Below are 13,703 nucleotides of genomic sequence, written 5' to 3' on the forward strand. Positions count from 1 at the left end.
CTCCGGCGAAGCGCGGACGGAAACCCGGGCCGCCTCTCCCGAACAATACCGCTCTGATGTCCGGGGGTTCGGCGCGTGGACGCGTGCGCTCTCGAGAGCTGTGACCGTGTGTCTCCGCCCCACGCCGCCTCCTTACGACGCTTTGACAGCGCGGATGAAGATCTGGTGATTTTTTTCTTTTCTTTTTTTTTTGCGGCGGATTCCTCCTCCGTTTAATCCACTCGTGCGGGAGGGGGGTCCCGGATTTACGCCGAGCCGGAGCGGGGAGCCGATCATCCGACCGTCTGTTGGTGAGTTTCTGGATCCCGGACCGACAGTAACCCCGATCAGCGGGACAGAACCGGCTCTGGGTGGGCTCTTCCCGGGTGGGAGTTGAGGTTCTGGGGAGGTGGGGGCGCTTTGATGTGTGAAATGAATGAAATGTGGTTCCAGCCATAACCGTGAACGCCGCGCGTCCTCTAATGATGGGATGGATGAGAAACTTCAGCTGCTGCGTCCGCGCGTCACGACCGGAGATGGAATGATGTCATGTCGAAGGTGCAGATGAAGGAGCTCTTTCTGAAGCTCTGCTCCTCCTGCTGGGTTTTTGGAGTTCTGCTCCTCCTGGTTTCTGGTACTCTACTCTTCCTTCTTTCTGGAGCTGTGCTCCTCCTTGGTTTCTAGAGTTCTGCTCCTCCTCCTGCTTCCAGGAGCTCTGCTCCTCCTTCTAGGTTTCTGGTCGTAGTTTTTGCGCTCTGCTCCTCCTGGTTTCTGGAGCTGTGCTCTTCCTCAAAGGTTTCTGGAGTTCTGCTCCTCCTGCTTTCTGGAGTTTTGCTACTTCTGTTTTTTGGCGTTGCACCTCCATCTGATTTTTGGATATCTGCTACTCCGTCTGGTTTTCTGGAGTTCTGCTCCTCCTTTTTAGAGCTGTGCTCCTCCTTCTGGGTTTCTGCTCCTCCAGGTTTCTTGAATTCTGCCCCTCCTCCTGGTTTCTGGAGTTCTGCTCCTCCTGCTGGTTTTCTGCTCCTATACTTCTGGTTTCTGGTGCTCTGAACCTTCCTCTGATTTTTGGAGGTCTGCTACTCCTTTTAATTTTTGGTGCTTTGCTTCTCCTCCTGGTTTCTGGAGTTCTCCTCCTGATTTTCTGGAGTTCTGCTCCCCCTTCTGATTTCTGGAGTTCTGCTCCTCATTCTGTTTTCTGGAGTTCAGCTCCTCCTTCAGTTTTCTGGAGTTCGGCTCCTCCTTCAGTTTTCTAGTGTTCTGCTCCTCCTTCTGATTTCTGGTGTTCTACTCCTTCTGGTTTTCTGGAGTTCTGCTCCTCATTCTGTTTTCTGGAGTTCGGCTCCTCCTTCAGTTTTCTGGAGTTCGGCTCCTCCTTCTGGTTAGAGTTCTGCTCCTCCTTCTGGTTTCTGGTGCTCTGAACCTTCCTCTGATTTTTGGAGGTCTGCTACTCTTTTTAGTTTTTGGTACTTTGCTCCTCCTTCTGATTTTTGGAGTTCTGCTCCTCCTTCTGATTTCTGGCGTTCACCTCCTCCTTCTGGTCTTTAGGGCTGTGCTCCTCCGTGCTCCTTCTAGTTTTTGGAGTTTTCCCTCCTCCTGGTTGGTGGAGCTTGCTTCCCCTTGGTTGTCTGTGCTCTACTCCTGAGTTCTAGTGTTAGGCTACTCCTTCTGGGAGCTGTGCTCCTCCTCTTGGATTTTTGGAGCTCTGCTCCTGCAGGAGAGCTGTATCACTGCCCTCCCGGTTCACCTCCTTCTACCAACTTTAATCAGATTTCCTTTCTCTCTCTCTCGGGGGGGAGAACAGTTCACGAGACCTTTCCTCTCTTAGCATGACAGCAGACCTGCCCACACGTGCACATGAGCGCGCACACATGTACACAAACAATTGGCACATGCCTTTGTATGGAGCCTTAAGTGAAGCGTGTGGCCCTTTTGTGTGGGGGTGTCCATCTGCTCTGTGACGGGGGGCTTTCCTCAGACAGCCTGGTGCTGTTATATGAGAGGGTAGAGAACAGTCACATTCTGCTGGGGGGGGGCTGGTCTGGTTCCGACTCAAGAAGAACCCATCCAGGTAAAAGATGGAACCACTGAGCTTCATGGAAGAAGTTCTGATTCTCACAACTTTATCACTAAAGTTCCTGTGTTTCCTTCAGTTGGTGTTCTTCACTTTGATTTTGATAGAACGTTTCACTCATTCACTCCTGACATCTATCTTAGTGAACCCCAAGTTATTTTAGCACCACAGATCAGTTTGTTTACTCACAGACGAACATTTACAGACGGGATTTTGCATCTTATTTATATTATCAGCTATGTTTTAAGTTGAGGAATACGTTGAGGGAGAATCTTCATCACATTAAAATGGTCACAAAATTAAACTTTAGATCTTTTACAAAGAGTGACAATGCAGTAGAACAAAGTTTCTGATGCCTGAAAACCTTTTATTCACTACAATATTTAGACATAAACTCTTTGTAAATAAACTAAAATTGTCCATGTTGAAATAATAGCACAATAACAATTATTATTTCTATTGATCATTATTGTTTTTATTTAATCTTTATCTATGTATTTATCTTTAACTTGGTGTTTTGAATGCTGACAATTTTTGACAGACAGAAGCTGAATTTAGCTTTGCTTTAAGGAAACTCTTAGATGTCACTTCCACAGATCTAAATATACCAGAAACTGTTCTTTTATTTACATCATTGTTCTGCTGGATAATCTGAGGCTGATTAGGATTGTCTCAGAAACTGTAGTTTAATCGGTAATTTTAACTGTGATGAATTTGCATAAATCAATACCTTTGTTTTATTGGATCTTTGTAGCGTATAAGACATGTGTGTCAAAGTCAAGGCCCGGGGGCCGGATCTGGCACGTCGGGTAATTTTTCAGGCCCTCCAGATCATTTTATTTTATGGTTATTACCGACCCGATGTTATCTTGCGCTTATTTCTAACATGTATAATTGTGACAAAATATATTTTATGGAGAGTAAATTATTGAAAGTCATTTAAGGTTTAAGTTGATTTATTCTAGAATAATATTCCTGCCTGTTTTATTCATATTTATGTTAAGTTATGTTTTTAAAGTTTTAAAAATTAAGATTATGCTAGCTGTTTTGGCTAATTTGGGCTTTTTTAAAATGTTTTTGGCTGTTCTGGAGTTTAGCTAATATGTCACCTACATACTAAATGTTTTGGCTAATTTTTGCTTTTTTTTGTTTATTTAAGGCTGTTTTTGAGTTAGGCTAATATTTACACGCTAGCTATTTAAGCTAATTTAGGCTTTTTTCAGCTTTTTAGGCTATTCTGAAGTTTAGCCATTTTTTTCAGCTACATGCTAGCTGTTTTGGCTAACGTAGTTTTTTTTCTTTCTTTTTTTGTAGTTTTTTAGACTAATTTGGCATTTAGCTATTATTTTAGGTGGTTATCAGCGTTTTCTGCTATCAAATTTCAGCCTCTTTTGCTCTCAGCTTCAGTGTTTATAGCTATCAATTTCAGCATCTTCAGCTATCAGCACTATTATCTTCAGCGGCCAAATTCAGCTTACAGCATTCACACTATTTATCAGTTCCTAATTATTTTTTAAAAGTTATTGTTTTAAAGTTTTAAATATATCGTTTTAGTGTGTTCAATAAATATATATGTTGTTCGGCCCGCGACCTAAGGTGTGTTTTTGATTTTGGCCTCTTGTGCGATTGAGTTTGTCACCACTGCTATAAGACAAATGTATTTGTAGGACCGTGTTTTTGTGATGAACAGATATTCTCATTCTTTTTCCTCAAAGCTCTAAAGCGGGCTCTAAGTTCAGCCTTGTCTGACCTTAAAGATGTTGAGGATAAATGAAAAAAAATGTGTTTGTAAATGTATTGTTGTAACAATACTGACCCGGTCACTATATGTTACTCACAGCGAGTGTGGTGGATGGGAATAACCGACGAACCGGTGCAGCTCTGCAGCCTGGATGTTCACGTCAAGATCTAATCTCAGTGTTTTGAAATGTTCTTTATCATAGTCACACATTCACAAATCATTTATTAACATGCTCTCTTAGAAGCAGGAATATTGCTCCACTCTGATGAACGCTGAAAACAGATGGCCATGTTTACTTCTGGACAGTCATCTTATTGTAGGTTGGAAGGCGGAGTTTGTGTAAGTCTGGGATCATTTCAAAGATGTGACTACAACATCTTCGGATCTGGAACTTGAGGACCGTTAGACGTCTGTGTTCCACGGCCCACAATCACTGAGATGTATCCTCTGTTGGACATAAATCATCTCTGAAGGATCTAAACACAACTCACACACCATTACCACACACACACAGAGGCACAAAAGGGGGCGGGCTGCCCTGCTGAGAACAGTGGGGATCAAAGGTCATCTGACTGGCCAATCAGGGCTCAGTCTGGCCTGCTAATGCAGGAAGAGGGCGTCGCCCCCTTTGTGCTGATGAGGGTGGGTCTGCTAAACCAGCAGCTCTGCTCGCAGCCGGTCCTGCAGCTGCTGCTGGGGCTCTCAAGCCTCATCTTCTGAGAAGAAGCTCTTCCTCTTTTCTGTATTCTTGGTTTTTACTTCATAAAATGAAGTGTCAGTGACTCTAGAGTTTATTTTCTCCCCCAGAGCAGCACAGTTGCAAAAATCTTCTGAATGAATCTGCTGGAGGAACTAAAGCTGCTCTTATTCAGGGGAGGAGAACCGTCAAGAAGACGGAGATAAAGAAGGATTGGTTTGATTGAAGGAGAGGAGAAAGTGATGGAGTGAGCAGAGGGTTTGTGTCCGTCTGCAGAGAACTTCTGGCCTGAAGCCGTCTGACATTCATCTTCTTCAGTTGCAGACTCATCGAGCTTCTGAGTGCCTTCAGCAGATGCTGAGTGCAGTTATCTGATTTCTGCAGGCGGGTCAGACAGACCCCTCCTGCCTCTCAGCTAGTTGCACTGCTGCAAACCTGACTGGCTTACTCTTAATGCAGAGACACAAGCTTCTTGTTTGCTTTTTTATTTGTTTGTTGTGTGTCATGTGTGACCTTAAAAATGGTAAATGACTGTCAGCTGCAATAATAAAAGTAAATTTCTGTAAATTCTAAGCTTCTTCCTGCTGACAGCGCTCCTGCTCCTTTCTCCATATAGCAGCACTCAGTCACTCTGAGCAGCAAACTCTTTCACCTGGTTGTATCGGTGATCTTTTCCTTTACCTTTCAGCTCTGCTACATCTTCAGATCGATGCAGCTGCTGTATCTGTTCTTTTCTGGTTCTCATTTCTTCTTCACTTCAGAACAAGACTCTTGCAGACAAAAACTTTTCCTATTATATCAGGTCCTCTCCATCCATCCAAAGAGGGCCAATCACTCTCTTCTGGTCCAGAAGCTGACTTTAAGGGACTGTCTTATTCTTAGTCTCTGACTGCGGCTGCTTTTTTTTGACTGCATCTGCTGTGCTGACTGCGGCTGCTCTGTTGAGTATGTCTGCTCTCTGTCTGCGGCTGCTCCCTGACTACAGCTATGTAACTGACTGCAACTGCTCTCCTTGCTGCAGCTATTCTGCTGACTGCGTCTGCTCTCTGACTGCAGCTGCTCTGTGCCACATGTATTTTGTAAACCTGTGGCGAGTGAAGCCGCTGACAGTCCAACATTCATATTTTTAGCTTTGTAGCACTAGAAAAATCAAATTATGGTTGAATAATTAGGGTTCTTCTTGTAATCTATAAAGAGTTCTTCAGTGAGTCCAGATGGTCTTGGACTTGTTATCTGCTGGGATCATTGCACTGAAAAGCCTGCCATTACATAAGCTGTTTGAGTCTCGGTCACCTGTGAAATTGTCATGGTTTGGGAAAAAAACAAGTTTATTTTTGTTCAGTTGTTCATTTTTAGACATGACCTAAAGTCTGCGGTGATTCTTTCCACAAGTGAGTTGGTGAGGATGTAACCATCCTCTCTGTTTATGGGGCTATGATTTGTGGTTGCTATGGTGAAAGGGCCTGACAGGAACACAGCTGATGAGGAGCATCTGACTCCCACAGCTGTAACCCCCCACCCACTATCCCTCTGTTGTGTGCCCTTCTCTAAAGTTTTTTCCTGTTCCTCTTAAGTTTAAGATGTTTAAAACTTTCTTTTAGAAAAGCAGGTATTTTTTGTACTTCTGTGCTCTCTCCAATAAGTTCTTAGTGGACCTCTGCAGGACCACAAGGGGGCACAATCCTGTGCCTCTGTGTGTCCAAGTGTTGGTTATAACACAAGGTTGTGTCAGGAAGAACATCTGACATAAAACCAAAGACAAATGTGAATCAGTCTGCAGACTTTTTTAATCTTTGGAATAAAAGAATCCTGTTGGTGTTTAAAAAAAGGAACTCTTTAACAGGAACTAAAACAGGCTTTTCAATAGAGCCCAGAAAGAATCCTGTCTGCACTTGGTAACATTTTCAGGCTCTCAAAAGCTCATAATTAAAAATGGTTCTTATAAAGTCATGAAGTGTATTTTCCATAAGGAGCTACAGAGGTTTCAGACATAGAAAATTCTCTTTGTCTGCTGACTTTCCCCCAGTAAAGTTCCCATTCAAAGACAGTTCCTGTGGTGGCTTTCCAACATGCCTGATTTTACCCACAATCCCTCACTGATCTGAAACAGCTGAAAATCCCGTTCAGATCCACCCTCACAGCTTCCTCCTCCATCAGCATGAAGAAACCCGTCTTCATCTCTTTGTTGGGTGGGAGGAGGGCGTTTTGAGCCTCTCAGGCCTCGACAAGCCCTGAAGAGGAGATCAATAGGAGGCGTGTGGACACTCCCAACCGTCGCCCCCACCTGGATCCCGGAGGAGTCTTTGGGAGGTGCAAGGCTGACAGCCACCTGGAAAATGATTTGATGGAGTGGAAACTTAATGGAGGTATGAAAGGAGCCACCTCCTTTTGTCTGCTCTTTGAATATTCCACCATTATCATAATCTTCTGTCTTTTCAAAAGTGGCCAGGTTGAATTGTTTGGGGGGCGGGCACACGAGTGACTGGAAATAACTAGGATTAGTTGAGGGTGGGGCATGGGGGGTGTTCACCTGATTAGTCTGGACTTCCTGTGTTTCTTCATCTCCTGCCTCTGAAGTTCATGCTGCTCCCTCAGGAACGTTCTTCTGCTTTTGCACCTCGCTCTGGAGAACCCCCTCCTTTTACTCAGCTGTTAACCCTTGTGCTCTCTTATGGGGTCCAGATGACCCCACCCTTATATTTATGTGTGACTCCTCTCATGATCAAGGTGGACAGGATTTTATGTCTGCCACGGACCACTGAGTGTCAAGCCGGGAGGCACCGGGTCCCATTTTTAGAGGTTCTGGTATGAATCGACCACATTTTTAACTCAAAACCTTCCAGTCTCAGGGCGGACACTCTACCACAAGGCCGCTGAGCTGGTGATGATGATGTGAGTGAGGATGTTGAAGCTCACACAGACTCATCCTCTGAATGCGTTATGTATGCTCCTTTACTTTCCCATGATGCACCAGGTCACTCAGCAGAACCCCACATCTCTGTTTCCTTTCAGAGCCATCCCAACACGGAAGGAGGTCTGTCCACGACTCTGCAGAAACATGAAAGTAAACTTTGGAGATTTATTTAATGTGTTCTCATCTCACGTGAGGATTATTATGGATCTGGATTTTTTTATGGATTGAAAGAGAAGTGACAAAAGTAAAACTTGGACAGATACTTCAGCCTTTAACCATAACCTTATATTACAGTCATTTCTGCTTAACTGGGGCCCCGTGACTACGTGTGTAGAAACTGTGTTTAGAAAGAACATGAAACCTTCCATCATTGGGTTCAAAAACAAAAGCAGTCGATAAAATCTTGAACATCATCATCTCTGATGAACGCGGACATGCAGGGGTCACTCTCATCACCATCAGTCTATTTAGGAATTTCTGGATGAACAGTTTTTCAAAATGAATACACTGATCTTAAATGTTATTCATGAAGATGATAAAAACAGCCTACAGGTAAAAGTAGGCTCAGATCTTCTGCTTTCTCCACAGGGAAGCTCCGCCCCCTGCAGCGTGCGTCTTTATGTTTCATTGGAATCGTGTGCTGTGAGGATGTAAATACACAAATCCGGATTTGAAAAACACCAATTAGTGTGTGATATTTAAGGCTCGAGTGGAAATGCAACAACACAATTCCTGGGAGATGTGCTGCATCTCAAGCAGGACTCCTCCTGCCCCAGAGGAGGAGGAGGAGCCTGTGTTTTATGATCTAGTTCTCCATGGAGTCACCTCCTGTCTTACTCCTCGTTCTCTGGAGGTGCAGCAGGTTCAGATCTTCCATAGATGGTGAAGCTTGAACTTCAGCAGGGATGCTGCTTTGATGTGCTGTTGGACTCCATGGAGATCACGGGGAGGAGACGGCAGACGGGGAGGTGCTGAGATGAATCAAATGCTTCATTCTGGGTCACTGAAGAAGAATTAGAACCTAACTTCTGGAAGATCATTAAGATGAATTCCTCTGTGAATCTGATCCACATCCAACGGTTTTTGGTGCAAGAATATGAATGACAACAAAACCAGTTTCACACCAAATGAAGAGAATGTGACAGAATCTATGTCTGTGTTTTTGTGTATATGTGTGTATGGGGGGGTTGCACTCTTTGGCTCGCTTCGGCCCGTGTGGTTGTAAATCTTCGGTGCTTTTGTTCTCCAGGACGGTCCTCCTCCCACTGACAGATGGTCGTGTGCGGTTTGTGTTCTTGCAGTTGGTATGGATCCATTTTGTTGGGGGAGGGGAGGCGGGGCTTCATGAGGAGGTGCTGGAGAACTCAGGAGGTCAGGAAGGCACAGCTGGTGAGACCCTCACCCTAACCAGCTGCTGCTTTAAAGACCTCAGCATCCTGTCTCATTCAAACTCCTCTCCATCTATCTGCAGATGGACCCTCCCTACTGACCCCCCAAAAAACAAACATGTATGTCCCGCCCTGCCCAAGGATTCATCTAAGGGGGGGGGGGTCTGTTTCTACCAATCTGAGGGTGTATTCAGACTGGGTACATGTGGTTCGCTTAAAGTGAACCAGAGTTCGTTTACCTTAAATAATCCAGAACAAATTTTCCGTTTGAATGCACCCAAGTGGACCCTGGTCCGGGACCAGGAACTACTCTTGGACCCATCTTTTGAGGTGGTCTCAGTTTGTTTCCAATCGGACTGAACTCTGGTTCACTTTGAGTTTCCTTGGTCTGAATTAGCTTCGTGCTCGGAGTGGAACAACTGAACCACCGTAGCTGGTCATCATGTGATGGAAACGGAGTTGGGGAACAAAGATGAGACCCAGCAACTGGTTGAAATGTGGTCGGATGAATTCAGGCTCATTAAAACAACTTTTAACATAATACACATTGCTTCTCATGCTGTTTTCCAGACATCTAGATGTCACAAACACTTATCAGCGTACCTTGTAGCCGTAGCATCCTCAGTAATTGTCTTGCAGCATGCCTCCAAAATCACAAAGAGGCAGTATAAATTGTTGTACCTCAGACGTTCACCATTGGTCAATGAAATATAAAGTTTGAATAAAGCCTCGTTTCCATGTCATTTCGTCATTGTAGTGTGACAACTAGAAAAGCAACAACAACGGAGTTCATCCAGCAGCTTATCTTTTTCTTGATTTACTTTTTGTTCATCGTATATAACAGGAATTTAATGTTGTTTGAAAGAAGATTGCGGGGGCTAATACTTACAAACATTGACAACGTTAGCTTAAATGAGCGCTTTGTCTGCGCTTTCTAATGTCATCACTTTGTGTCAACCAGCAGGTGGCTACAGCAGCTCCGCCCCAATGATCCAGTTTTCTATGAACCTACAGATAGGGGCCCTCAAGAGGTTTGGTTCTGTTTAATTGGTCCATTTAACAATGGAAATGCCCAAAATACCTGACGGGAACGAGGCTTAAGTGGACTATCCCGACAAGGATTCTAGAGTGCAGGACTTTCTCTCATTGCTTTGCTCTGACCTCATAATTTCTGGCCAATGTCTGAAGAGATCTTTAGTCACATGGTTTTGTTTACAAGTTTTGGTTTGAAACAAGAAAGTCTGTTTAATGACAGTCTGAATACAGACCAAACGTAAGGTTCAGGACTCAATGTAGACTAAAATAAGCGGAGTTGGTTCACACCAACATACTTTGTCATTAAGAATACACACAGAGTCTGGACCAGATCCTGGTTAAAATCTAAGACCAGTACAGACCTCCAGGATAGCAGGTCAGTCCTTAAGCCTGAATCCTTCTGTTCACCAACCTTGCTGTCACTCTTTGAGGTTCCTCAGAGCATCATCAGGGTCTGCAGATGAAGACCAGCGGAAGGTTCATGACGGCTGCGCAGAGGCAAACGCAGTGGGGTTGCAGTATAGTACCCAGCTCTTTAATGCACAAGTGTGGTGTCATAGCGGGGGGCATGCGAGGTAGTGCCCCCATACTGTGACTCCCCTCTCGCTCCATCCCGGCCCACAGGACGGCTCGTGTAACAAACACAATGCACAGGTAATGAGTGGAAACCTGACACTTCCTGTATTACCTTTCACACCAGCGGGGGCGCTCTAACCAGCGGCCGGCTGGACTGAAGCTGCTGCTCTCAGATGATACTTCCTTCAAGTTCAGATCTGACCTCAGGGCCACCCAGGCGGTGCTGCTGCTGGGGTACCGCCCACCCCCCCGTCCAGGCACCATTGTTCACTCGATGACAAGCCCCACGTGCCCCTCCATTCAGCATCCTGGCGGGGGGTAGGCGGGCCTTTTGTCTGGCTGCCATTGTCCCAGACACACGCTTCCATTTGACGGACACACGTGCTGACAAAAGAGAAAGAGCCCGGTCGGGGGAGGGGCCGTCATTGTCTACAGCGGCGGCAGTGAAAAGACGCGCTGACCATCTGTGGTGGGTGTCTGTAATCTGCAGGGAGTGGAGCAGGGTGGGGGCACTTCTGCCTCTGGAAGAATTCCTGGCTTTAGTGGAGCCACGCTTCACCAGGAGCTTGTTGCTGTTGTTGGCGGGGGCTTCCTGGTACTTCTGAAGCGGGGCTCCTTTCAGGTCTGGAGAGAGATGAAGGGGGGAGGTTGTCCGTCTTGTTCCTGCTACTCATCTCTGTGTCAAAGTGACCATTGTGAAGTGTCTGTTTTCCAGCAGTGGACTCAAACACTCGTCCTCTTGTCTTTGTCCTCCGCTTCGCCTCTGCTCCACGCCGGAGGAGCCCCCACCCCCGTCTCCTTTACCCCTTTTTTCCTGGTTCAAACTGAAAAACCCAAATTCTTCTCCTCACATTTCTGCTTAGTTTGGACCACTCTCACCTGACTAGTTCTTCTCACTTCATCACTTGAACCAGCCCCCCTCTCCCTCCCTACATGGAAAAGGTTCTTCCTGAGAAGTTGTGCTGCAGTGCTGGCGCCATGCATTTGTGCTTTTAAACCCATTTCCTCTGACGGTCTTCTGCACGCCCAGCCGGGGCTTTTAGTGGCGGTCAATAAGAGCTTGCCGCTCTGTGAAGGTCACTCTGCTTCAGCTCTCCATTGTGAAGGGACTCTTCCTTCAGTTCCTCCCCAGGACTTCTGGGGTGTCATTGAGGAGAACAGGAAATGATGGTCCAGAAAATGAATCATGACGCCAAATTTATTTATACACACACAGAGTTTCAACTTCTGTTTGATGGACTTCTAAAGGTAGAAGGCATTTTAAAGGTATTTTGAACAGATCTGACAGCTTAAAAAGCCTGGTTTCTAAAATATTTAGTGCAGGTCTAGGTTACTTTTTCATTTTCGAGACTACAAAAATTAAATGTTTTATAGTGCTAGTTGGAGGAAGATGACGAAGTCTCTAAATAAGCATTTAGGCTCTCACTTTTATCCTCACAGACAAACATCCATTATTGCAGAGTGCATTATTCTGACAGTCAGCACATTCAACCTGATTGAACAGGACGTGCACGTGAAGGCTGACTGAACCAACTGTGCACTTAATAGCAGCAGCACACGCTGTGCACGTGAAGACTGACTGATCACGTCGTGCACGTGAAGGCAGCTCTGTGTTTAAAGAGCAAAGTGGAGCAGACCGGATATGTTAGTGAAATCACCTGGATCATAACACACATGCATTTGGCCTGTTACCATGACAGCAGTACTTCTTTTGTCCAGCAGGGGCGCCGTTATGCCACCTTCACTCTCTTCTCTGCTGCATACTTTACCAACAGGAAGCAATATTTCCAGCTGAAGTCCTCATAATTCATTATTATACATCAAACTTTGTAGTTTTACTTATTGTAATTTAAAAACAGAACACAAATACAAAAATACTTTTTAGCTCTTAACCTTTGTTTTAAAAATCTTTCAAACCAGAGGCTGAAAACCTTTTTTCTTTAATTAGGTTTATTCAAAAAATAAAAAAATAAACATTTGTAGATGAATTATTCTGGTTTGTATGACTCCACTGGAATATTCTAGACTAAGTTGGACCAGAACCAGTCAGAACCATCGAGTTTTATGAAGAAACTCAACTGAATTCAAAACGTTTTAGTCTTGGAACTCTTTATATACTTAATGTTAGGGCTTAAGTTCAATGTTTTACTCGAGCACACAGAAGAGGCCCCACTTTTGTGGAAATGTCTGGATGTGCGTTGTTGTCCGCAGTCTTGTCATGAACCTTTAGTAGGAAGGTCATAGCCGGGGGGGGGGGGGCTGGGATTCTCTGATGGTTCTTTAGTGTTCTTGGCTCCACCATAGTTCCATCCTAGCGTCTGAATGGGGCAGTGGGCTGTGAAATTGCCTCCATGTGTTTCCTTCCTTGTTCTTTCGTAACAAAGTAAATCCTTGAACCTGCCCCCCCCGTCCCAGGAAATAGATTGTTTCCTGGGTAAGTATGCTGATTCTCTGTGTAACAGCAGAGCTAAGGATCAGCAGAATGACCGTTCTGTCTTCAGCCTCCCCATCACAGTTCCTCCACTTGCTTGACCTTGTGGTAAGCAGGGGTGGAGGAGTTGGGGGTGGGGGGGCTCCTTCCCCACAATGCAATCTGTGTGTCTCCTCTCAGCCTCATCTGATCTGAGCAGAGAAATGGGTGTTCTTGCTGCTTCCCCACATCCTCTTTCTGTTCCTTTTCAAGAAGCAGGGAAAAACGCCTGACGATGGTTGCTATGGGATCTTGTTGCCATGCAGCAGCACGATTTCAGTTCTATGTGTCTACTGTAGTGTGACAGAGTTGGGGTTGGACGTAGTTTGGGGAATTTTACAGTATGAATCCCTGAAAGAATATGGAAAACCGCTGAAACACTGAACCCAGGCGAGTACATGTGTTGATGGTGGAAGAAGTTACAGGAGGATTAGGGATAGATTTTGCAACTTGTTAGAATAGGATTGTTCATTGGTCATCTGGAGTTTGACTGTTGGTCTATTAGAATGAGGCTATTCGTGGGTCTGTTAGGGTGTATTCAGACTGGAAAACTCAATTGGTTCGGTCCAAGTCGGCTTAATTTGGTCCAGATCGAGACCTGAACTTTGCGTTTGGTTTATATTCAGACTGACGTCAACCAGACATTTCTGTTTCAACAAAAGCATGTGACTGAAGATATCTACATTCATTGGCCAGGAATTATAAAGGCGGGGCAAAGCAACAATAGAGAGAATAACGGAAGTCCTATGCTTTGTAATTCTTGTTGGTAAAGTTCAGATATTCAAACTTTATATTTCGCTGACCAATTTTGAACGTCTGTATCGTCAGG

At 45.0% G+C, this 13,703-nt stretch overlaps 1 protein-coding gene across 2 annotated transcripts in view; it reads left to right on the forward strand.

The window, feature by feature from the left end:
• Nucleotides 1-6: 6 nt before the first annotated feature.
• numbl (NUMB like endocytic adaptor protein) overlaps nucleotides 7-13,703 on the forward strand; it is a 44,066-nt gene continuing 30,369 nt past the window's right edge. The window contains exon 1 of one of the 2 annotated variants that reach the window (XM_024277384.1): nucleotides 7-290. The gene's annotated coding sequence lies outside the window, so the exon portion shown is untranslated. Of the gene's footprint in view, nucleotides 291-13,146; nucleotides 13,265-13,703 lie in introns of those variants that run through there. The other variant, XM_024277385.1, reaches the window with a different exon arrangement.

Source organism: Oryzias melastigma, linkage group LG13 (assembly GCF_002922805.2).
Source record: "Oryzias melastigma strain HK-1 linkage group LG13, ASM292280v2, whole genome shotgun sequence".
NCBI lineage: Eukaryota > Metazoa > Chordata > Actinopteri > Beloniformes > Adrianichthyidae > Oryzias > Oryzias melastigma.